Genomic DNA, 26,678 nt, shown 5'->3' on the forward strand with positions numbered 1-26,678 from the left:
GTTCTGCAAGAAATCAAGTATTAAAACTGGTGAGCTGGGTGGGCAAGAGAGCTTACTATTTAATAGGATGGGCTGGTCTTCAAGAGGACCCAGGTTCAAGTCCCAGCACCCACATGGCAGCTAACAGCCATCCATAACTCTAGTTCCTAGAGCTCTAATGCTTTTCTCTGGCCTCTATGGTCATCACACATGTGTCGTGCAGAGACACACATGAAGGCAAAACATGCATATGCATAAGATGAAATAGAAGATTAAAATACAAAATCTAAAATGCAAAGCCTGCTGGGAAAGGTTAGAATTAGGTTGCACGAACGTGACCCCAAGTAGGAGGTGTTTGACAAAAGTTCAGCCTTGCGTCTCAGAATGAGGATCCAGTGAATCCATCCCTGAGCCTGTGAGGTAAAGCTCTTGACAAACCGCTCCACGGAATACTTTCCTGCTGACGTGGACTTATATGTGTCTCTACTAATGGCAGGGCAAAAAGAGAGTGTGCACCCAGCCACACTGGGTTAAGCTAAAGGCTTCAGTAGCATTTGGAAAGGCCATGCCCGAGTTTAAGGAATGGAATGAAGTATATGATTCCATAGATGACCCCATTTGAATCTCCTTATCAGCCCATCATGCAGCCTTTAGGAGGAAGAGTACAACCCAGGGCTATGTGACTTGAAGAAGGGATGACTCTCCAGTCACAAAATAAGGCCAAGAAATCAATGTACTACTGTAAGCTAACAGGAATCTACCTTGAAATCTCTTCCCTGAGAAAAACACTCAGAGACTTAAAAACAGCTATTTAGGAAAAAAAATGACTGTACAAGCACTGAAAGACAAAATAAAATAAACACATGCACACAAAAACAAAACAAAACAAAAAAACACCCCAAAATAAACAAGTGTGCTACTAATGGGTTTGCGGAAGGCTATGTTCTGCCCCACAGACACTCCCATTTGGTTGTAATTAACAGATTATGTCTCTTCTAAAGTATATAAGACCCCTCTTGCCAAGGAATAAAGGAGCCTCAAGGCTCATCAGTCTGGGAGAGTTTATATTCTATAGAACTTGGAGTTTGGAGTCACCAATCTGCCATAAAACTCTACCCAGCTCCAGTTCTCCTCCTTTCCCCATCTATTCTAGTTACTTTTCTATTGCTGTGATAAGATGAAAAGTGACTTATGGTAGAGTTTATCTTTGCTTCCTGCGCCAGAAGGCTGAGTCCATTACGGTGGGAGCCGTGTCATCAAGTAACAGGCATGGCAGAAGGAACAGGAAGCTTAGAGATCACATCTTTTATTTCAAACACAAGGCAAGAAAACTAACGGGAAGTAGAATGAGGCTTTTAATCTCAAAGTCCACCCCCAGTGACGTACTTCCTCCAGCTAGGCTGCACTACTTAAGCATCCTCAAGTAGTGCCACAAACTGGAGATCAAGTGTTTAAATACCCATGCCTATGTGGGACATTTATCATTCAAGTCAATGCACCATCTTTTAAAATAAATAAAATAAAATAGACACAATGAATATGACCCTTGCATAATGGCACATGCTCTAAATGTGATAACTGATAGAAATTGCTTGCACATAGGATACAAGAGGAAAACTGTCAGCTTTCTTCCGTCTACAGAGTCTGAAACCAGGATGGATTTATTGTCTCTGTCATTTACTTGAATAGGATGAATGAAGTAGGCTTTATGGTGTCAAGGGGGACATAGGTGCAAAAAGTAGAAAAGCATGCTGTTCTGTAAGAATGCAGTGACATCCCAGAGGACACACCTACCCAGTGGCAAAAGCCAGCACCTCTCTTCTCTAAGGATGAGTCTATGCAGAAGGAAGAGAAACAGGTTCTATGTGCATCTGGCTGCTGTACTTACACATGCTTCCAGGAACTGAGCACACAGTTGCTGAGCCCATAGCCAACACTGAATGCCAGCTCTGAGGGGCATGCTGAGAAATGCTATAGGACAATTTGCTAATCTCTAAATGCTCATAGTGGAAAGTCCAAAGATTCCCATGACAGCAAAGGAGTTAGAACATAAAAGAAAATACTTTACCTCACTAATCTATTTCTCTGCAATAAATTATTACCAATCCAGAGGACTAGAACCGGAAATGCTTTAGCATTTCACAGATCCTGTGGTTCTGAAATCCAGGAGCAGTTTACTTGACTCAGGATTGGGGTGTGTTTGAGGATTAAAGTCAAGTTGTTGGCTGGGCTTGCAGTTATCTACAAACTCACTTGGGAGGCAGTCCACTTCCAAGCTCAGCCACACACTGGCTAGAAAGCTTCACAGAACTTCCTTGTTGGCTTCCTAGATGTCTTCACACCATAGCAACTGTCTGTCAACTCCCTAGGGTGGCTCATGACATCACAGCTGGCTCCTTTCAAAGCAAGTGAATCAAAAAAAGGAAAGGAAAAGAATTCTCCCCACATGGATCAATAGTCTTTTTACAATTTATATTTGCAAAAAACACCCCATCATTCCCTCTCTGCTTACATCATCAAAAGTGAGTCATTACAAACAGGCCTATGGTCATTACAGGCCACCTCGTGAGAGAAAGAGAAGCTAAGAAAATACTGAAGACTCCTTAAAACGGACACAGTCAAGAATCCAGTTGTAGAGACAGGGACCTCTCAGTGGTTGTGCTAGGGAAGTTTTGAGATGAAAATGACATGATAGATTCTGAACAGCCTGGTATCTACTCACAGTAAGAAAAGTGAGATCTGATCTCAAGCTGTCTAAAAGACTGTTGGGTTTGCAGACTGCATTGTCCTGTTTCTGGCCCTGAACTACATTTCCCAATCTTCTTTATTTGCAACTGTGAGACTCCATCTACAACCAATTAAACATGATCAGAAGAGACAGCCAACCTATAATGGTTAGTTTTAATTGTCAACTTGACACAATCTAGAACCTTCTGGGATTGCGGAGATCAAGTTGACCTGTGGGCACATCTGTGGAAGATTGTGCTGATTATGTTAATTGATGTGGGAAGATTCAACCTCACTGTAGGTAGTACTATTCCTGGTTTTGGGTCTGGGATTGAACAAAAGTAGGGATCATGAGGTGAGCAGTAGCCATACATTCATTCTTTCTCTCTGATCTTGACTGTAGATGTGACTGTGCACTTCAAGTTATAATAGATTTTAACTTGGCCTTATAAGCTAAATATGCCCTTTCTCCCCAAAGTGCTTTTATTTTCCAGGAAATTTTTAACATGATAAACATAGTAGACAAGCCTCAGAATTCTTCCACTATACTCCTATATCAGGAGATAGAGGTAAGTTCACCAAGAATTCAAGGTTAGCCTTGGCTACACAATGAGTTTGAGACCCTGTCTCAGAAACTGAAGAATAGCAGAAAGTCTTTCATATCATCACTTTTTTTCTGATGAATGACAATACTAATTGAAGAAGACTCCAGGACCCGGTAAGGGTAGAGCCATAAAGAAAAGAAGTCTAAGCCTCACAATGAATAACTGGAAATATGCCAGAGCAACCGCAGCTAATGTGAATTAACACAGGCAAAACAACTGTTTATGGTTGAAATCACTAGGGACTGGGGTGTATTTGTTATAGCAACTAGTCTGGTTTATTCTAACCAAGTCACCATCTCTTAGGGGAGTTGGTGTTAGTACCTCATCACTATAAAGGCAGGCTCTGGGATCCGACAACCACCTTTTGGAACACACGCAATGACCTAAAGACCTCCCTTAAGAGTTTTCCTCCTTTTTCTAGTATGCTATCGTGGGGAACAAGCCTCTAACACACAAGCCTTTGGGAGAATTTCAACACCTAACATAGAAGAAAATACTATAGATTAAAGAATGTTAAGCCTACAAGCTGCCCTAAGCATGAACAAGTGAACATTTATTCATCTGCAGACATCAAAAAAATTTAAGAAAGAAACTTGGAAAGTTATCTAGAAGCCGTGCCCTATGACTGGTGAGTTTCTGGTGTTACTCTTGTTCATAGAACATTCTCTAGTGAGTAAGCCTTTACTATGATTATGGTATGGAATCCATTCCAGCATAAGATTATTAATCAGTTAAATATACTTTTTTTTTAACTTTGGGGGAAAGCCAATCAGCAAGCACCATTGACAATGGTGTGATTTTTGAGTTAGACAGACCTGTGGTTCTTTCGTACTTATAACTTACATCACTTTGTTTTTCATTCAACTTCTTTGAGTTGAAGTTTTCTAACTTTCAAAGCTATTGTGATGAAAATAGTAATGACATAATTTACCTAAGATTGCAAAGTGGGCTAACTGACACACACACACACACACACACACACACACACACACACACACATATATATATATGCAGGTTATACATAGTAATTTAAGAATTGTTCCACTGTTGTAATATTGTAATATTATTTTGAAGAGAGAATTTTCCATTCTTTGAGTCTTCAAGTTGATTCACCACCATCACCACCATCATCAATTTGTGTGCATGTGTATGTTCCTGTATATGATTATGAGTATAGGTATATATTTACTGCATGTGTGTATATATGTAGGTCAGAGAACAACTTTTGGCAATACATTTTTTCCTTCTACCACGTGGTTTCCTGCAATCAAACCTGGGCCATCAGGCTCAGGAACAAGTATTGTTGCCTGCTGAGCCATCTTGCTGGTCCATGAAGGCCTTTTATTAAGATTCATTGCAACAGTCTCTTACAGATCTCATGGGAAGAGTTCACTGTGGTAGGACAACTTTATAGAGAACCACAGGAAACAATCATCAAAAGAGCATGTGCTTTGATAAAAAACAAAACAAAAAAAAACCTGACCTCCAGAATAAACTATGAAGAGTCACATAGACATTGCTCTCAGCTTGTCCACATAGACTGCTGCTTTCCTGAAGAATGGACTCCAGTAACAGATACAAAAAGTGGAAGTAATGACCAAAATCTTGGGACTGTTGACTTGACTGCCCAGCTGGGGGTCCAAAGAGTTGATGGTAGGAACAACATATTCACATGCATAGGTGATGGAGAGCTAGGCTGTACTACACAGACGTCATCCTACCCAGACAAAGTGCACTGTTCTAACACTGGTATAGAGATAAGTCAAGGGGGATCTCAATTGTGTTGGACTTTTTATCTACTCAAGATCAGCTTAATAGGCCAGACACTGACCAGAAAACTGTTAAGATATAGAGACGAGGTAAGGTTTGAGTTGAGAACCAACTCTGAGGTAAGATTAAAAGGGAAAGTGAGACAGGGAGAGCTCTATTGTCTATTGCTTGAGGCATCTGAGACGGTTGGAGTGTTGAAATAGGAAAGAGACACTTGAGAGATGCTCTGTCATAATGAAAGCTAAGTTAGCAAATGTCTGTCAAAGAGGATGACCTTCACTCACTCTGCCAGGTGGCAGACTGCCTCGGGTTTAAAGAAAGGCATCATCAATAACTGACACAGATACAACAAGCTGAAAAAGAGGGATAGAGGGAAAGTGGTCAGAGACTGACCCAAAAAGCTTTAAACAAGTCAAAGAGGGAACATCAAAACAATGGAAGCTAAAACCCACAGGGGAGAACACCTGTGACTCTGGGTACCAAATACCATCATTTGCCAATTCATGACGTCAAACTGTCAAAGATCAGAAGAAAACCATTAGTAGGGGGTTGAATCAAGAGAAGGTTTTTGTAGATGACATTCTCAGATAAACCCGCAGTAAAACTGAACCTAAATTCAAAACTAAACTGTCATAAATAGAAGTAGAAACTCTTACATAATCCTTTTGCCAAAGACGCCTCTGTAGAAAACAGCAATCATAATTAATAACAGGTTCTATGCACTACGATAAAGGCACGATTCAGTGGAAAATCCAGGGTCTTACAGCAGTCTTAGACCCTGGATGATCATGTGACCTAAAGGAAGAGAGAATAAAGGTCAAAGCAGAAACAATTAAAAACACACACACACACTCACAGGATATAATCAAAGAATATTCTCAAGCAATGGACCTTTTTAAAAAAAAATAAAGTAGGATAAAGATAAAAGTTAGCAAATTGCAGCAGAAACATATAACATGAGAAGTAAGAACAGAAAAATAACAACAGGAAATGGAAAGGAATCTGTAATAATTACTCTGTGTAACACTTTGCACAGAAATATGAAGTTTTCTAGGAAACTGTGGCTTCCGAAAACCAATCTTGAAACAGATCAAAAGTTTAAAGAACAGACACCCCCAAAGAAATTCAGAACTTAAAAGAACTATACCTTCCCTTGTTCAAAAATGAGTTTAACCAATGAGAAGAGAAGAAGGAGGTGGAGAAAGGAAAGGAGGCGCAGATTTCAAGTCATCTCAACTCCAACACTGGCAGAGTGCTTGGAGATCAGCAGCCAGTCAGCAGCCAGGAGCTGGTGAGAAATGCAGAGGCTTTCTTCAAACCAACTGAAGGAGACCTGGGTCTAAGACTCCCAGGAGCCTATGTGCAACTTAAAGTTTCTGAAAGCTGATTTATTTTAAAGCTCCACAAACAATATTCCATGGGCCAAACCCAACCCTTCTCTCCTCTTCATTAATAAAATTCTATTGCAGCATAACTAGACTGTTTATTTGTATGTTATTTACAGCCACTGTCCCGCTATAATAGCTGAGCTGGGTCACTGGATCCATAACCCTGTAACCCACAAAATCTAAAATATTCACTATTTGCCCATCTTGATTTATTTTGTTTTGATGCATGGGGAACAAACAAGAAACATTTCATTTCTGTTATGGTACAAGTTTAACATTGATTATAAAAGGTGTCACATAGAAAAGGGTATGAACGCTTCAGACTTAGCCTAGATTTTATAAACAATAGCGCTTGAATTCCATTGTTGCAAACATCAGAGCAAAAGTAGAACTCAGCAAGAATATAAAACAACAGCCATCTGTGCATGCATCCATCTGTAATCTCAGCATTCAACTGGCTAGGCAGAACGAGACTCTTAAGTTTAAGGCAAGAAAAGAAACTAGCCAAGTTTCTCTGAAGGATCCCAAAAGACATTGACAAAGCTCCCCATAATTTTTTAGCGGCTCATGGAAACACGAAAAATAAACAGCAAAATAAATAATTATGGAATTTAGTCTCAAACTACTGTCAGGTTAGTTGTTAAAAAATAGGATGAGTTTTGGCTAATACCAGGTTTATTGTATATATAGAAAATATTGAAATCCTTAGCAATAAGGTCAGTGGCAAAATAGGAAAACCAACAATACAATGAAATAAGTTATATGTATTAACTATTGGATACCACTTGACAAATTGTCTCAAAATGATATTAACTACTGCTATAGATTCTTATCTATCTATCTATCTATCTATCTATCTATCTATCGATTTATTTATTCTCTTTACGTCCCAATTGCTGCCCCGACTCCTGCTCCTCCCCTCTTACAGTGCCTCGCCCCATCCTCCCTCCCCTTCTCCTTTGAGAGGCTGGTGACACTTAAGTTTCTTTTTTTTAAATTTTTTATTTTATTTTATTTTAATTAGGTATTTTCTTCATTTACATTTCCAATGCTATCCCAAAAGTCCCCCATACCCTCCCCCCTCCCCTACCCACCCACTCCCACTTCTTGGCCCTGGCGTTCCCCTGTACTGAGGCATATAAAGTTTGCACGACCAATGGGCCTCTCTTTCCACTGATGGCCCACTAGGCCATCTTCTGATACATATGAAGCTAGAGACACGAGCTCCAGGAGGTACTGCTTAGTTCATATTGTTGTTCCACCTATAGGGTTGCAGACCCCTTTAGCTCCTTGGGTACTTTCTCTAGCTCCTCCACTGGGGGCCCTGTGATCCATCCAATAGCTGACTGTGAGCATTCACTTCTGTGTTTGCTAGGCCCCGGCATAGCCTCACAAGAGACAGCTATATCAGGGTCCTTTCAGCAAAATCTAGCTAGTGTGTGCAATGCTGTCAGCGTTTGGAGGCTGATTATGGGATGGATCCCCGGGTATGGCAGTCTCTAGATGGACCATCCTTTCGTCTCAGCTCCAAACTTTGTCTCTGTAACTCCTTCCATGGGTGTTTTGTTCCCATTTCTAAGAAGGGGCAAAGTGTCCACACTTTGGTCTTCATTCTTCTTGAGTTTCATGTGTTTTGCAGAGGCACTTAAGATTCTTAACCCACAGCCTTCGCTAACTCAACATTTAGCGGTTGTTTTAGACTGAATGTGTTCCGTCTACAATTTGTTTGTTGACGTGCAATTCCAATGTGTTTAGAAGTGGGCTGAGTAGATCACCATGAGAGAGGTTTCAAGAATAGAGTTAGTGTCCCTCTAAACAGAGGTTCAGGATCTTCCTGGCCCTAACACCATGAGAGGACACGGTTGGAAGGCACTGTTTGTGGACCAGAAGGTGTAATCTCAGACTCAAGATCTTTGTCTTGCAATTCTAAGCCTTTAGACTACAGGAAACAAAGTTATCTACGAGTGACCTCATTTGTGAAATTATATTATAGTGAGAGAAATATACTATGAAACTTAGAACAGAAAAATGTTTATTATCCCACACAGGTCTCCTGGGATGTCACGAGCAGACTGGCGGGGTGGTTCTTGCTCAGAGTCCTCCATGCAGCTGTCTCTCAGCTGTTGACTGCAGCCACTGTCACCTGAAGGGTGACAGGTGTCCAGGGATTCACATCTAAGACATCACATTCATGTGGCTGTCAGCAGGAAGTCTCAATTTCTTCCTTGCTGTTGGCCCCAGTTCCTGACCACATGAGCCTCGCTCCAGGGCAGTCTGAATGCTCTTGCAACATAGCAGCTGGCTTACCCCAGGACACGTCACTCAAAGTGAAGTGCAAACTTCCAGGAAGCCACACCTGCTCTGTGACCTAACTGATGAAAAAGCATGCCACCATTGTTGCATTAGAAGTGACACACTCAGACCAATCCAAAACAAGAGAAGATCTGATTGCCACTTCAAGTAGTAAAGAATACAAGAACATTATAGGCCCCTCTCACACATCACCCTGAAATACTGTCTATAGCTCATACACAAGAAAACAACATTAAGAGTGTCCCTAGTCAAGTTCCATTTAAAATATAAGAAAAAACTTAAAGGATTCCAAATAGACAAAAGAGATCAACTTGTTCTTTTAAGTTTTTTTGTTTTTATGATTCATTTGTATTCATGTGTGTGTGTGTGTGTGTGTGTGTATGTGTGTGTGTGTGTGTATGCCGTACGAGCACAAATGCCTATGAGGCCAGAAGAAGGCATCAGATAGATCTCCTGTAGCTGGAGTTATAGGCAGTTGTGAGCTGCCTGATTCTGGTGCTAAGAACTAAACACAAGTCTTCTGGGAGAGCGGCACATGCTTTTAACTGCACGGCCATCTTCCTAGTTGCATAGCTGATTCATTTAAATAAAAAAAAGAGAAACCTCGATCCTGAGCACACCTTGGTAATGATATTCAGGTTGGATCTATAGGTCAAAGGGAGAATGCTTAGCTTGCATGCATGTAGCCCTGAACTCAATCCCCAACACAGAAGGAAAAATATAAAAATGAAGGACGCTCAAAGTCACTATTCATCAAGTGAATCAGACTGAACAGGATTCTCTTTTGCACCCAGCCAGACTGGCAAATCGTGGAAGTTTCAGTATTCCAAGTACCAAGTGGGATTAGACAGCAAGGGCTCTCTCTTAAGCCTAGTTCCTGAGACCCTATCTCCCTCAAAACAAGTATGGCGTGAGCCGGGATAATGGTCAGGGAAATAAAGCTTTCAGTTCTATGTCAGGGAAACTTTCTCTACTGTTCAGGAAGTCGATGAGGGAGTCTGGAAACTGCTGCTGATCCATTTGTCCTTGCCTCAGGCCAGGTGGCAGGGCAGCTTCTGAGGCCTGGACTTGCCTGGATTTGCCCAGTTCTTGGAAACAGAGATTTAGTCCTAGTCTCCTTAACTGGCAATTTGAAGCCTGTCATGGAATCAGCTTAGCCTTCTCAACAGGACAATCCCAGGGCTTGTTTAAGAACATGTGCCCATGTCTTTAAAGTCTTTTCACTCTGCAATGCCTCCACAGGCTCCTGTGTTGAGCACTTGGTCCTTAGCTAATGTTATTGTTTAGGGAAATTATAGAACCTTTAAGGTTTTGGCTGAACTTAGGTGGGGCCAAGCTGGAAGGAGTGGCTCATTAGAGAACATGTCTCAAGGTTTATACTCTGTTGTGGGTTGTCCTGGTGCTGTTTGAATTCTGCTGTTAATTCTGCTTCCTCAAGATGCGCAGTTGATCACATACGCAGGTGATCTCATGTGAACTTTCTCCCCATTTTAACTGGTCAATAAAGGTGCTTGTGATTGGGCAGTGGAGAGGAAAGTTGGGACGAGAGGTCTTTAAAAGTCGGGGCAGGTAGAGAGGGGAGAAACGAGTAGGGAAGGGAGAGAGAACAGAAGGGGAGGAAGAGAAAGAAAAACTGAGTGGTCAGGAGAAACCACAAGTAGCAAAGAGTCTCATAGCTGGGGAATAAGTTAGTATAGTGCTAGACCTGCCCAATCTAGGCATATAGCTTATAAATATAACTGGAGTGTGTGTGTTTTTATATGGGCTTATTGGGGTTGGAAATTACTACAAAAAAAATTGCACTCAATGTCTCACTTAGAACACAAATAACCTTCGATAAAAGTCCACAACTCTTCCACCACCACCACCACCACCACCACCACCAAATAAACAGCTAGGGCTGTCCTACTTTCTGTCTTTTCTCTGATTCTTGTTTAACCAAATGTAGTTCTCACTGCTGTGAAGCCACCTGCCACCATGCAGCCACATGCCACCCTGCCTTAATTTCCATGACACACCACATTCCTCAAACTCGGAGCCCAAATAAATCTTTGCTCCTTTGAGCTACTCCTTGGACTGAAGAAATGGCTCAATGGTTAAGAACACTGGCTGCTCTTGCAGAAGACCAAGTGCAGTTCCTAGAATGCACAGCCAGGGAACTCACAATAGCCTGTCACTCCCATTTTGGGGAGTCCAGCACCCTCTTCTGGCCTTCTGGCACCTACATACACACACTCACACACACACACACACACACACACACACACACACACACACACACACACACACTCACTCACCATAACAATAAATGAGAAAATCACCAGCACAGGGGAAGTGATAGGAGAGTGGTAGGAGGCAGGTTGAGGTATCAACTTTGTCAGTAAGTTTTGTTGAAGTGATGGGCACATATGTATTTTTTAAAAATATACTTCGAAGTGCCATTTCGTGATATATTTCATAATAAAATATTCTAAAGAAAATGTAATGGAAAAAATATATCATTTAAGATTGCAATACTAGAAAAAGCTGAAACACCTTGGAGTTTAAAAATCATCCCTCAATGGAAAAGTGACCAATTTAACTCCATTTTGGGCACAGTAAATTAGATATGAATAAAACATAAAGATGAATGAAAACTGGGAAAACGTTTTCACTGACCAAAGGGCTGGTGCATTTAATACATGCAAAGGTCTTTGTTTTCAGTCAAACGGCCAATAACCCAGAACAATAGCAGAATAACTCATGGACTCACAACCCACAGAATATAGAAAGAGCACATGAAATATAAATATGAGAAATGCAGACTGGGGGGATGGCTCAGTGGGGAAACGTGCTTGTTGCTCAAGTGTGAGGAACTGAGTTTTAGTCCCCAGAACCCACATAAAAGTAAGACTTGGATATATTATATAGAGGCAGCATCTGTAATCCTGGTACTCTTATGGGGAGGTAGGGGATAAAGATGGAAGATTCCCAGGAAATGTGGAGGCCAGCTTGCTTGCCTAATGTACATGACAGAAAACAAGGAGGCTTTGTCTGAAGGTGGACAATGAGGAATGACACTCGGGCTTGGCCTTCTGACCTCGGCATGTGTGTACATTTGCATCCTCATTCACACAGGAAAATATGTGAGTGTACACACATAATCCATACACATACAAGGGGGAGGGGGAGGAGGAGAGCAGAAGGGTAGGGAGGCAAGTCAAACCTATAAAACAATCTGTTTGCCCCTTAGCTTCTTCAAATCCTGGACCCTGGTGGGATGAGGAAGCCACAGGCTCATGTCGTGTTGTCAAGCAGTGGAGTGTGTGTTGTTGTCATACCACCTGTGGAAGGACTAAGTAATGGTCTTGCACACACGTGGAATGATTTGTTTGTAGTTATTAAAGTTTGAAACACTAAATACCCTTTAGTAAGAACTTTCCATAATGAGAGAGGAAGCGCCTATTGTATTGACTACTAGACGGTGGTTGTTAAAGGGAGTCACCTCTCTGCGAACACTGAGCAACGGTTTCCATGATGTATTACACACACTGGTGTAAGGGATACTCTGAGCACTAATTTTCGAAGAGATAAGAGCAATGCTATACACACAGCTTATTTATATGTGGGAAGCCCAGGAAGGAGAAACTGGACACTTAGAAGTTGCTTTTGCTAGAGGCATCCACTCTTCACTTGGGCCCTCAGGGCTTCTTAAGGCAGGATGGAGGCCTGGTACCTCTGCCTTCATTTTGTATCTGTACTTGGCCCTAAGGCACAGATATAACTTACTGTCCTTTATGTCACCTTGAACACCGTAAGACCTTCTGCCCTTCCTCCATTCTCCAGATGAGGATAATTAACAGTGAAGGTGGGGCTGGTCCTCCAGCAATTGAAGACATCCTGCAGGACAATTAGGGCCTATGGGTTAATGGTGTGCAGGCCCTCCCCTTGACTGGGGCTGCTTGATTCAGAAGATCTCCCATCTCACCATCTTTTCAAATCTAACCCATGACTGGACCCAAAGGATTTGGAAAGTCTCTGAACCCCTTCATTGTTTTTTATTTCTGGTGTGTCTACATTAAATAACCCCTCCTTTTCCTCTACTTTCACCCTTCATGGTCTTTCTCTTTCTTCTCCCACCCTGCTTAAACAGGGCATCATGATATAGCAGCACCAGTTGGCCTGGGACTCACTCTGTAGACCAAGCTGTCTTTGAAGTCATCAAGATCCAACTGTCTCTGTCTCCCTAGTACTCAAATTAAAGGCATGCACAGCTATGCCCAAACCTTAGTGGTATTGTTGTCAAACTGAGGATGATGGCCTGACCAGTCTAACCTGACCTAACCTGTTGAGGCTGCTGGAAGTGGGCAGGGCAAGAAGTGCACTTGCTGTCAATGCAGCCCCACAAACTCAAAGTGCTTACCAAGGTTTGGAGTCCTTTCTAATGAGAGACAATGATGGTGGGATGGGGTGGGTGTGTCTCAGGTGTATCTCTGGAAGGGCTCTAGCTCAGACCAGGTCACGTTTGATTCATTACACACTGGACTTTTCACTTTCCCTTCCTTGGCACATTTATAACCATTAGCAAGAAATCGAGCAGCACCTTAAATCTAAGCCAGTCAGCAAAATCAGACTAAAGACTCGATTAGATAGATGTCCGGCATTAGTGCATGTCCATAAAGAGATGCCAGGAACAAATGTCCCTGCTCCAGGGGACGTAAGGGGCCGTGACCTTGGTGGAAATAAAGGCAGACAAAATAATCTTTACCAAATAGAGCAAAGAGGAGTAGAATGGGCCGTGCACTGGCTGCAGATTGAGAGGAATACAGAGTGAGGGATGCTGGGAGGTGTCCATTAGCAAAGGCTTTGTGGTGTGTCTCCACTAGCAACATCCCAGGTGGAATCATTTCCAGCAGAAGTGAATATCTCCTGAGCTATAGGCCTGGCACCACCAGGAGTTTGGTGATATATCAAAGACTAACATAAAGACTTGGTCTTCATACACACACCCTCCAGATAACGCAGAGTTTAAGGGCAAGTGAGTATGAAGAAAACCCATGATTCACATACAAATGAAAAAGCCCATGATATAATCCTGGGTCTCTGTCCATTTGCCTGTTGGGTGAAGGAAAAACTGATCAGTGTACAGACAGTTGCTATTCTAGATAAGGTGTCAGAGGGTCCTTTTCCATGAAGAGTGGCTGGTGAAGCTAAGTAAAGGACAGGTCTATGCAAATGTCCTGGGGTAGAAACTGAATTAACAACACAAGCTGGTAAAAGAAAAACATATAATAAGAAAGCTGGCTATGACACCAAACTTTGTTCTCAGCAATGTTCTCTAGCTCCATGGGGTCTAACTCCCTCTTCCACCTAGAGATTTTGATCAGAGAAGATACTGAGGACCAGAAATCCCAGCAGCACTCCCCTGAAGGGGACAACATCGTTGGGTGCATTGTGTCAGATGAGACAGGCATGGCATAGGCTGCAACCAAACAGCACCCCATGATTAAGTAGATGAATACTGAGATGCTTTGGAAAATGCTTTGTTCGTTAATTTTGAACAATCAAGTGGGAGGGGCTGCCGGAGGGAGAGCTCAGCTGCTGCTTGTGTCGAGGACCTGTGTTCAGTTCCCAGTGTCCATTCCGGGCAGCTCACTACTGTTTCTGTTTGCCACTCAAGCTTCAGAGGATAGAACACACTCTTCTATCCTTTGAGGGCACCCCCACACAAGTGTGCATAAACACAGGCATGTACGCACAGGCACAAATCCAAAAATAAAGTAAATGTTCAAAAATGAAATGGCTGCTTTTAAGATGTAAGTATGTAGCAGCATATTTTTGCATTCTAGTCAGAGTAGTAGTAGGGTTTGCAAGAAACCTATAGCCTTCCAAGATAGCACCAAGTCAGAAAACACTAGGTCAGCTGCTTTGATAAGCTAACATCTCCTATATATGTGCATGTGTACGTGTACGTGTACGTGCAAGGTAACTCTTACATCAGCTCAACGACAGAGATAGTGTTCTACCCACATATCCATTGAGGACAATGCAGCTCAGTTCCTAACCACAAACACAGACCAGTAGATGATAGAATCCTGTTCGCATCATCCATGAACCCCAAAGTCAGACCTGCTCGGAGCTTTCCCATTGTGCCCAGCAGTGTGTGGTATTTGTGTATGACTTCTTTGATTCTTAGGCTTAGTGGGATTTCATTTTCCCATGCTGTGGCACCTGGCTAAAGATGTCCATTTTACCTTCTTACCTCTGAACTTAGTGTCAAAAGAACTAAATCCAAAGCCAGGCATGGTTGTACAGGCCTGTAATCTTGGCACTGAGAGACTGAAGCAAGTTCAAGTTCAAGATCAGCTTATGTTATGCTGAGAGACTATTTCAGAAAGAGAAAGGGGGAGGATAAGGGGAAGAGGAGAAAGGGAAGAAAGGAAAGAAGGAAAGGAGGGAGGAAGGGGTGGAAGGGAAGGGAAGGGAAGGAGGGAGGAAGGGGTGGAAGGGAAGGGAAGGGGGAGGAAGGGGTGGAAGGGAAGGGAAGGAGGGAGGAAGGGGTGGAAGGGAAGGGAAGGGAACTGGGTTCAAGCTTGATAACTACCCTCTTAGTTGTGATGTGACTCTTGACATTTAAGTTAAACCCTAGTTTCACTTTGGTCACTTTAAACTCCAGAGAGCCATATATCTCAGTCAGGATTTTCTAGAGGACCAGAACCCATAGGTGAGACAGCAGTTGCTTCATACCTGAGAGGCTAAGAACCTTGGGGCTTGGTGCCTCAACAGTTGGAGCAGTCCCACGGTGCTTGTGTTACTTGGAGAAGCCAACATCTTGGAAGTTGCTTAGTCTACAAGACTGGGTGCCTCAGGAATCTAAATAGAGTGCCCAAAACCTCAGGGGTTCCTGGAGAGCCACTGGTCTTCAGCCCATGATAAAAACAGGAGTCTACATCTTCAGCAACAAGGGGAATGAGGAAAAACCAAGTGAGCAAACAGCCAAGAGTCTTCCCTGAATGGAGCTCCCCAAATCAATGAAGGCGATCAGGACAGTTCTTCAGCTGAAGCTTCCTACTCCGGAAATCCTACTTTGGGGCAAGTTGACATTAAATCCAACCATCACAGGGCTTGTGCGGTGGCTCAGTTGTTAAGAGTATTGAATTCTCTTTCAGAGGCCCTGAGTTCAATTCCCAGCCCTCACACGGCAGCTCACAGAGATTATTAACTCCAGTCCCAGGGAATACTATGCCTCCTTCTGACCTCCTCAAGCACCAGACACATACATGGTGTGCAGACAGACATACAGACAAACTATCTCTACACATAACATAAGTTAATTTTAACAACAGAGCAGTCAACAAGATCAGGCCTTGGAAGTCTTTTCACCCTAATATAATACAGGGCGGATACTCAGTAAATGTTGCGTGAGTGTATTTGTGGCTAACTTATGACTTTGTCTGACTAATGATCATATAACTGCTGAATGCTTCCTGGATTAGTTAGATGTGGCTACTAGAGAGGATCCCACCCACTCCCTGGCCATGCTGTTTCCAGGAAAGGCAGCCCATTTGGTTAAAAGTTCATAGATATGAGTAAGGCTGAACACACAGGTAACCATCAATAAAACTCCTGCTGAGAAAGTGTTTGCAGGCACAGCCTCTAAACTCATAGTTCTGGAAAGAAAATCTTCAGACTCTCCAGAACATTCTGGAAAGGAGCCTAGTGAATTAGGCTTTCTGAAGTATAATGTCTATTTTCTTTTCCCAAGAGGACTTTATTTTCCTAATAAAAGAACATGGGGTTGGCAGGGAATCTATAGGTGGATGGGCCCATTTCCTAAACTTTCCATGATAGAGTGTCACAGAGTAAGCAACTTCAAGCAGAAGAGGTTTGCTACCCGAATTTTATGGCAGCTGAGACCTGTAATCAAGACGTTAGCAGGACCCTGCTTTCTCCAAAGCTCAAGGGTGAACCTACCTAGACTCTTAAAAGCACACCTTGCGATCTGTTCAAAGCAGTGGAGTTCCCAAAGGATACATCACTTTCTGGGGTTGGCTGGCACTCTTGTCTTTCCTTGGTTAACAGGTACATCACTCTGTGTCATCAAATGACTGGCTGTCTTTTCCATAGATATCTCTGTCTCTCATCTCTTTTTGAAGGGCATTGATCATATTGGATATTATTTCCATCCTTCTCCAGTATGTCTTTATGTTAACTAATACATCTGCAATCATCATATTCTACATATGATATTATATAAATAAATCCAGAGCCTAGTACTAGGTATAACCATCATCTCTCTCTGTCTCCTGTCTCTCTCTCTGTCTTTATCTGTGTGTGTGTGTGTGTGTGTGTGTGTGTGTGTGTGTGTGTGTGTGTGTGTGTGTGTGTGAAACTCAGTCCATAACAATGGGTTATGGACTTCTCCATGACTTGAAAGAACCAGGAAAAAGGTTTAAGCCTGTATCTCACATCCTAGTGCCAATGGGACTTCAAGAGAATTAGAAATAGCTCCTCTTTCTCCTCTAGAGAGAAGTGTTCTAAAAGCCTGGGGATGTAACATGCCTACATGGTATGCAGGAAGGTATGGATTCAATCTCCAGTACCACATAAAACAAATTTTGCTCGGGGCTACCAATTCAGTTATCTTAGAACTGTGGACTGTGTAGCTTTTGGAGCCGAGGGAAATGACCCCTCTCTGTTTTGATTTTAATCACCAGATCTTAATTCCAATCCTCATATTGAGTGCACCTCAGGACCAATCATACATCTTCCATTAGCTTAAATCATTTGAATTCTCATTTTTATAAATAGAAATATGTCAAATGTTGGCAATTTCACATGATTTGATCCATGCATTTCATAGATGTGGCTGAAAAGATTTATACTCACCTTTAATTCTTCAAGGTGGTCTCAGGATTTCAAAATTTCTACTACCCAATTCCCGTCCTCAGTTACGACTGATACAGGATACATCCGACTGACCAGATTCACCCTACCATGCCAGTACATACCCCATGTGTTTAGACTCAAGAAAAAAAGACTTGAGAGCCTGGGTTCAAATTATTTAATCTCTCTATTAGTTAGTAGGCATTTGAGTAATTAGTCTCCTTTTATATCAAAACCCTCATTTGTTAATTAGTAACAAAACACAGGATTATTTTAAGGACTAAAGTATGTGCTATAGACATTTGTAACTGTGTACACACACACACACACACACACACACACACACACACACACACACACACCTCATGCTACCAGCACAGTAGATGTTCACTGAATGGTATTCCCCTCCCCTCCAGCACTTTCCTTATATCCCCTAATAATTCCAGCAACAACTGAGGGACAAGCCCAAATAATGAGACAACCTGTGGGCTTGATGAAGGTAGCTAGAAACAAACAATAGTGGGACCAAAAAAAAAAAAAAGAGGTAGCTTTGCACGTAGTTTATTCTTTTATATTACAGAGCAGAACCCATAAGCCTTAAACTCAGTTACTAGCAAGCTATCTTATTATGTTGTCTTCTCATCTTAAGATAACTAAGCACCATTTGAATTCTATACATGATATGCTTGTGTTTACATCAAATGTCATTTTCCAACACAGCAGTTCTAGCCTCTTTTCTGTAGGCAATATACATGACATTATCATAAATTAACATATATGGTACTCTATGGAAGTGGGGGGAGCATTCTGAGATTTCCTATTTCCCCATAGGTCTTCCTTTCTCTTTCACTCTAGAAAGCCATGAGGAGAGGAATTGATAAAGGTGACTCTACAGAAATAACCTCCCAAACTCTTTCCCAATAACTATAGGTGGTAGCAAACCAACAAGCCACTGTCATGACTGCACTGTACCTGAAATGTGTATATGGTGCAAAGCCTACGTAAAGACTCACTCTTCTAAGGCATGTGATGCCATGATCATTTGGAATGTCTAGAAACCACGAAGCCATTAGGTAATTGATACTTAGGATGTTTATAGGCTCTACCATCTTAGTCATAGGCTTCTACTTGATCTCACTCACAATGACGTCTGAATTTTTTTCCTGTATACTAATGCTGAACAAACAAATCCATTTCAACTGTAGTGTCTGGTACAATAGTATTCCTGCCTCTGCTCAAACCACTCAGGCTTTCTGTCTCTCCACATCTCCTATGGGCATGATGGTGCTCTCAATATGATCAATTCTTCCTGAACACCAGAAGCATTCTTCCACATCTTTAGACTTGTGAGCATTCTAGTAGTCCCTCTCTTCTGCTCTGTAATTATTCTCCTTTTATATAAAAACTGTGGTCAAAGCTATTTCTTATGAATTGTGAGAAGCATGGCTATGGAGATGCCACCAGGGCTCTCAGAAGCCTGCCACAGTTCCCAGCCCTGGGATACGGGTTACATACGGGTTATGAATTAAAACTCTTCAAGCCAAACCCAACTCTTTAAAACTGCAATAGTTTACAGTTTATGGATCTTTCTGGGGTGGGATTCAGGACAGGTTTTCTCTCTCCTTGACAAAGACTTACTCCAGATAAGGACCAACAATAATTTGCAATTTGGTTGTGCTTATCGTTAATAAAAGGAGTACAAGGTTTGATTCATTCTTAAGACACAGAAACTTAGAATGAGGGTGTGATGGAACCAAAAGGAACACTGAAGTAAATATGATTCTCTTTAGCTGTAAAGGCCAACATTTGCCTCTCAGTTCGAAGAACAAGTTCACACACTTCAGCATGCTGCATTGCATCTCCAGGATCTGGCCATGCCCATGTGCCCTCAAGAATAGCATTTTCTTCTCTTCACTATTATGATAGGTATGCCTTTCTGATGAGGGCTTAGCGAGCATCAGAAACCCAGAAGATGAACAATGAATCCTGAAAAAACGAGCAAACTGAACTCTACACTAAAGCTGCACACAAGCTCAGAGGGCAAAACCAAGAGCAGCGGAACTTGAGGTTTCAGTAAAATGCAAAGAACTTGTTGTTCTGGTTGGTTTTCATCAACTCTGGAAGGCCTGGACTCACCTAGAGAAGGGAAACTTCAGTTGAAGAACTATCTCAATAAGATTGACCTGGGGGCAATGTCTGTGAGAGATTGTTTTGATTGATGATTGCTATGAGGGAGCCAGCCCAGTATGGGCGGCATCATTCTCTAGGTGGGTGGGTCTATGCTAGTTAATAAAGTTCACTGAGCAGGGAACAAAAAGCAAGCCTATAAACAGCTTTTATCTTTGTTTTCTGTTTTCTGCTTGACTTTCTTCCATTGTGGACTGTGAAGTATAAGCTAAAATTAACTCTTTCCTTTCCTAAGTTGCTTTGGGTCATGGTGTTTAGCACAGTAAAACATAAAGATAAAACATAAAGAGCATTCAAGGTGTCTTTTTCTGCTGCATGGAACTATAAGCTCCTTCCTGGAAGTCTGTTTATAAGCTGTGATCATGAAATAATGCGCTCCAGTCTCCCCCTTACAGATGTACCAGGAATGATAGCTCTTTCTATGCACTCTCTTTTTAGGAAATCATAGGCATATTCTAAAATGGCTACATTTGCTCAATAAGGCTTTCTTGGAACTGAGGTCAGGTTCAGTTTACAAAAAGCAAATCTAATTTGTATTTCTGAAAAATCGTTCTCCCAATTTGATTGCCCACCAGATTCATAAGACATAGATAGCTTCTGGACAGCTTTTAGTAGCTCCCACTGAGAAATCCATCCTCCAAGGATGGAAATGTGATGTAATTAAAGATGTTTAAGACACAGTACCAAGAGTACTGGTGTGTGTGTGTGTGTGTGTGTGTGTGTGTGTGTACCTCAAGTGTCATTTTATAAGCACTACAAACCTTGTTTGTTGAGATAGGATCTCTTACTGGCCTGAGGTTCCCTTATCAGGTGATGCTGGCTAGCTAACAATTCTCAGGGATTCACCTATCTCTGTCTTCCCAGCGTGGGAATTACAATTGTGTGCCATCATACCTGGCTTTCTCATATGGGTTCTGGGCATTGAACTTGTGAATTCTTGCTTACAAGGTAGGCCTTACCAACGGAGCTATCTCCCCAGCTTCCCAGTCATCATTCTAAAGAATAGTTTCAAAGATGCTTTGAGGTTTTTTTTTTTCAGGATCTTGAGTATAGTGTAAATCTATTAGGAAGATAGTAGTGAGAACAATAGCGTGCTTTAGAACGCTTCATTCTCACAGGCTACTTAACAGTAATGAGCAGGTACTATGAACACTAAGGAGTCTGTTAGGCAATGTTCACCTGTGTGTGTCCCTATTGAGTGCTTCTAAGAGCCTCATGTAAATAACATGAGCAGTAATAATTGACCTTTAATGAGTGGCTCCTACCAGTCAGGTACTCTGCCACGGGTTATTTTATTAAAATCTGTATTTCACAAACAACAACAACAAATTTAGAAAAGCTAAGAACCTTGCTAACTCCACAGTGATATTAAGAGAAGTGAGATTCATGAACACGTCTATCTGATTTGTTCTTAATTACTTGGCTTTAGGTGCTGTGGTATAAGCTACAGGCCCTAAACCACTGTGATATGATCTCCTAGTTTTTAAAAAGATCTATCATTTTTTTAATTATGTGTAGGTGTGTGTGTGTGTGTGTGTGTGTGTGTGTGTGTGTGTGTGTGTATACATGTGGGTATGTGAACATTCATGGGGGTGTCCTCTGAGGACAGGGACTATTGGATCTTCTGGGTAGGGCTGTAATTATAGGCAGTTATGAGCTGCTTGTAGGAATCAAATCTATACATACACACACACACACACACACACACACACACATATATATGTGTGTGTGTGTATATATATATGGGCATGCAAATATGTACATATGATGTATATGTGTGTGTATATATATACATATATATATATATATATACACACATATATATATATACACATATATATATATAGTAGGTCCCAACTCATATTTCCTTTCAATAAGAATATTGTCTAGTTCCATGCTCAATAACACAGCTTGTAAGCTATATTGGTGACAGTGACCCAACCAGGACAAAGGACAGTACCAGTCAGAAATATAGGACAAAGTTACTCAAGGCAGATCAGTTCCTCCACCTTCCCCCACCCAAAAGCCAGGTTCACGGGTGCGAGTCATAGGTGTCAGTAGAGGAATTATCTATCTGGTAGGCACCAGCCCAGGTGCAGTGTGAGGCTTTGGGACTTGCTTGCTGGCTGTTCTTTAGTCCCAGGTAATCCCCTGCAGCGGTGGCAGGCCTCAGTCACTCCACCCTAACATCCTGAATGGGCACATCCGTCTCTATTCATCCTTCAGCCTCCCCATCACCCTCTCTCCCATGCATATTTATAAAGACCTCAAGAATCCTAGGATCCCATAAAAATGCAAAGTACAATTATTATTAATGATGATACAGTTAGCAAGGAAGACATTTGTTATTTCTACTCAATTGCTTTCCCCCGGGAGCAGAAGCCTTTTTTTTTTTTTTTTTTTTTTTTTTTTTTTTGACGAGGTGTTAATGTGCAGTCAGGGCTACTTTGATTCTCAGTCATTCTCCAGGAGAAAGTTGGATCGCAGACTAGGGCGGTGCCCTCCTCTTCCCTCTCTGCAGTAAGGCACTGGCTGAGCCCTGGTTGCTAGTGTAGATGAAACTGTGGATCTTTATTTGATTTCTGGTCTCAAGAAACACTGTCTTCGGATCAAGGCGACTAGAGTTCCTTTCTCGTCGAGGTAGTAGTCACTAGTCTGTGCAGGCAGCCCGGGCTCATAGATCTAGTTCTAGTTCCCCACTTATCCACCTGGAACTAAGTGATTTTTTTTTTCAAGGCGAAGAGAGAACACACATTTCCTTATGTAAGCAGTCCTGTTCTAATCACCATTGTTTCTCAGACTAGCGGCTGGCTGAGACTGGGAGCCCGTTTCCATTCATCGTTCGCAGCCTTCCATTGTAATTTCAGAGGAGTTTAAAGAAAAATACTGAACCAGTCTGGGATTTCCCTGTAATGACCTACTTCCTCTAACACACACCAGAACCGATTCAAATGTGAATTTCCACGAGGAAAGGGCTCCTCGAAAAATCTCCATTATCCTGTGTCCTTCAGAAAGTACCTTGCCTTTCTTTGGGCTCCCATCCCCCGCTCCCACCCTCCCTCCAGCCCCGCACCCTGCCTTTCCCTCCTTCTTAAGAAGACTTTCCCAGGTCCCTCTTGGCTGTGGTTGAACGACGTTGGCTGCAGTCCATGCCGCAACAAAGCCCTGGCATTCCAGCTGTCTGCGTCTAATCTCCAGTGTCAGCTCTCGTTAATGTGTGAGCGTGAAATCAGAGGGGGCAGAGCTGCACGGAATATTAAAACCATGATCAGAATTCCACTGAGATGCTGAGAGGCTGCGAGCACCATTAGAGGAGGCTGTCAAATCACGGCTTCGCATTAAATAAAAGATTTCTATCGAAGCAAAGTACAATCAGTGAATCGCTGAGCTAAATTAGCATTTTTTCAATTGGAGATCGAAGGTGATTTATTGTTCTACACGACATTAATGTAACTATGTGCTTGACCCGCTAAGGCAGCTAATTTTTCATTTAAATGGTTTCTTTCCTTCCCGGCGCAAAGGCTGCAATCATATTTCAGCTTTGCCGAGCGATCAGAAAAGTCCTGGAATGCTGCAGAAATGCTGTCCCTCCCCTCTCCTTCCTTCTCTTTTTCCAGCTCCAGAGCCTTCCTCCTCCCCTCCCCTTCCCTACTAACCTCATGGCTGGTGGTCAAGGTCACAGAGGAAGAGTAATCTCAAAGCCACCGACTTCAAAGCCTCCATCAAAGAAGCCCCCACGTAGCCATTGAATTAAAAGGGAGTGGGGGAGGGTGGGGTCCAGGCACTGGCCATTCCTATCAACAAGAAAAGACCCTTTAACTGCCCTGCTGGTAGGACCCAATCCGGGGCATCCTGGGTCCAGTCTCTCTGGCAGCCCTCTTACTGTGCCTCCCCCTCACATCCTCCCGAGCCCCCTCCCCGGCACACACATCGCCTCAAGATAATATACATTTCCAATTAGCAGAGCACATTCTAGCCATGTTCTCTTTGACTGCCCTAACTATCTTCCTTTTTGCTAAAAAGCAAAGCTGTCATTAATGCAATCCTGCAGCTCCATTAATCCGAGGTACAATGCGGCTTTTCTCTCTCGGGCTCCCCTGAACATAAAAACTACAGTTACTCAAGCACCCCTCTTCTATTTAGATTCCTCGCCCATTGTCATTCATTACATACCTGATGTAACACAGTAGCCATCGAAGCTCTTGAACACAGAGCAGGAGCATGAGATTCCATTCATTTCCCAACGCCCTTGCTTTCAAAAGGCAGCTGGTATTTTTGTTGTGGTTGTTTTTAAGCACATGGATTTTAATCTCTGGGAATTAATGGATATATTTTAGGGTACGCTGGGGCCCCTCACATGTGATCAACTTGTTGGATTTAGAACAAGATGGGCGTCCTAGCTGAACCCCGGTAAATTACATTTTCACTTTTCTCTGAATTGCTTCTTATGGAATTAGTTCATTGTGTTCCACATTAAGAAGAAGGGGAGGAGCCGGCAAGGGGTGGTGGGCAGTGGAGCTGACATCTGCCATGCTTTACGGATGTAGATGTGATTTCTAAAACTAAACAGACATTGTACCAGTAGCTAGTCTACATGTTTCCATTGTTTTCTTCCTATCCCAACGTCAACTTAGTGAGATTACAGATTGAACTATGTAGAGGAGGCATTAAAGTACCACCTATCCTTAGGATATGAGGACGACAAGGACAGTCCCTGTTCCAGGGCTGACTATAGACAGATGAAGGAAGAGTGCCCTGCCTCCATCCAACCCCCACACAGCCTCAAAACAAAAGTGATGAAGTTCCTTCAAGGGTCAGTGAATTGGGAGAAAACTTCCCTCCCACCTTTATCACAACGGGACCTAATTGGCACACACACACACCACCCTCACCGCCCACCTCCCGCCCTAGTCAACCAAAAGGCCTTGGAGTGATGGGTCAGGGGACTGACCTTTGTTCTGACTCAGTGAAAGGGCCTCTTACTAGGCCAAAGGTGGGGGTGAGGGTGAGTAATTGGAAACACGTACTTGCCACCATTGTGTCAAAGTTGCTCGTTCATGTCTGTCTGCCTTTTTCTAAAAACTAGAAAGCAATTCCGTCTCTCTCCCATATTGACCATCACTAAAATTCAACAACTCTAAACAAGAGACATAGATTCCATCACTCAAAAACAGAGAATTTGGTCACCAAATACCTCCTGGTACTGGCCTTCGCTGGCCCATTCCCTTTTGGTTGATTTCCATAGGACTTCTATACCAACAGGATATATCTGTCCAGACCACTTCTATCCCAGGTCACTCATTCATAAGCCAAGAGATAGCACAGTATGCCTCGATTCCTCTACTTCCCATTTGCAGGAGAATTCCACTCCCCACCAAATCAAAGGACAGGAGTCAAGGTTTAATTCTTCTATGCCCTCTCTAAGCATAAGTTGTCCTCATATGGCGATGTCTTCTGGAATATAATTCTATTCTTTTTGAACGTGGGACCTTCAGGATGTCTTTGGTCACTCCTGGTACACAGAATAGAACTTCAGTATAGGGAAACACAGACGATCAATAGGCCTACATGGTCTGTCACATGCTGAGCCTTAGCAAGCAACATGAACCTAAAAGATTGGCAAAGGCTAGACTTGAGGCTGGGGGAGACAGGCTTTGAGGGTAGAAAACTCAAGAATAGGAAACTGTCTGGTAGCAGAGCAGACTCTGTAAAGGGTAGCCAGACTGTGAGACTGAGTCACAATGGTTGGCAGGTACGGTTCAAAATATGCTTAACATACAAAGGCATGATCCAGTGGACTTTTGGAAAGCAGGTAGAGCAATGGATGAATGGAATCATAAGACCATTCCATTCTCCTCAAAAGCTCAACTCACAGGGTCTTCTCTAGAGAAAGAAGTACTGTAATGAGTGACATAGTCTTTCACCAGGTGGGCACAGAGAACAGACTCAGTCCTCAGGCACAATGAGACCACTCCCAGAATAGATGTACAGAAGGCTCAAGAGACAAACTCAAAAGACTACCCTGGTCTTAGAAGCAGTTCTCAGGTTCCTCACCCTACAAAAGATTACAAGTATGATGCCATAGAGCAACCGCACAGATTGCATCTAGATTTAGATGCCAGTGTGTTTATGTGAGTGAGCTCATGTATTTGTCATAAATTACACTCATTTCTCAGTGCTCAGCATACAGATGCCACATAAACCCCCTTGTTAGGCACCAATTTGGAGGCTCAGGAATGATCCAGCTCTATCTGATTTCAGGTTCAATGATGTTGAAGGTTTTGTTTTGTTGTTGTTGTGTTTTCATAAAACATTTCTGAAGACTGCTATGTATGATACTAGAAATTCCATATGTGATTCATTCAATCCCACCCCATGAAACTCAATAAATTACTGTGGCAAGACTGTGAGCTAGGGGTCTATGATTATGCTCCTCCGTAAATTATGAATATTGATGGTGGCAGAAATACTGAAACTAGAGTTCCAAGGACTACTTCCAAATGACTCACTCTTCCAAAACACTTTGAGCATTTGAAATATCCACTCCCAGAGGTGGCATTTTGTAAAACTGGGGCTTAAGACATTCAGAGTATAAAGCTAGTTAGAAAGTGCCATTGAGAGTACAAAACCACGGTAGATGGAAATGATTTTATTTGGAGAATATTAGCTAATAACTGGACTTTCTTGAGCATGTATCAAGTGCCCTACAGTGTTCCAAATATGAAAGTGCATGCATTAATATGTTCTGATCCTTATACTGATCTAATAAACTACATTCTATCTTCTCCATTGTAAAGATAGAGAAACAGGGCACAAAGGTGTTAACTACCCCCCAGGGTAGTAC

The 26,678-nt window shown here is 42.4% G+C and overlaps 1 long non-coding RNA gene across 7 annotated transcripts in view, besides 1 other annotated feature; it reads right to left on the bottom strand.

The window, feature by feature from the left end:
- Positions 1-24,336, bottom strand: part of Gm35835 — an 81,949-nt gene extending 57,613 nt beyond the window's left edge. For 2 of the 7 annotated variants that reach the window (XR_379295.4, XR_870650.2), the window contains exons 1-2: positions 24,008-24,336; positions 23,491-23,628 (exon numbers count right to left, since the gene is read on the bottom strand). This is a non-coding gene — a long non-coding RNA (predicted gene, 35835). Of the gene's footprint in view, positions 1-18,192; positions 23,629-24,007 lie in introns of those variants that run through there. The other 5 variants (XR_870648.3, XR_379296.4, XR_870649.3 and 2 more) reach the window with 4 other exon arrangements.
- Positions 21,865-24,848: an enhancer, noted in NCBI's record as "VISTA enhancer mm1608". NCBI's record gives its function as "enhancer in: neural tube[6/6] | hindbrain (rhombencephalon)[6/6] | midbrain (mesencephalon)[6/6] | forebrain[6/6] | facial mesenchyme[6/6]" and the evidence as "EXISTENCE:transgenic organism evidence [ECO:0001131][PMID:17130149]".

Source organism: Mus musculus, chromosome 9 (genome assembly GCF_000001635.26).
Source record: "Mus musculus strain C57BL/6J chromosome 9, GRCm38.p6 C57BL/6J".
NCBI classification, from domain to species: Eukaryota; Metazoa; Chordata; class Mammalia; order Rodentia; family Muridae; genus Mus; species Mus musculus.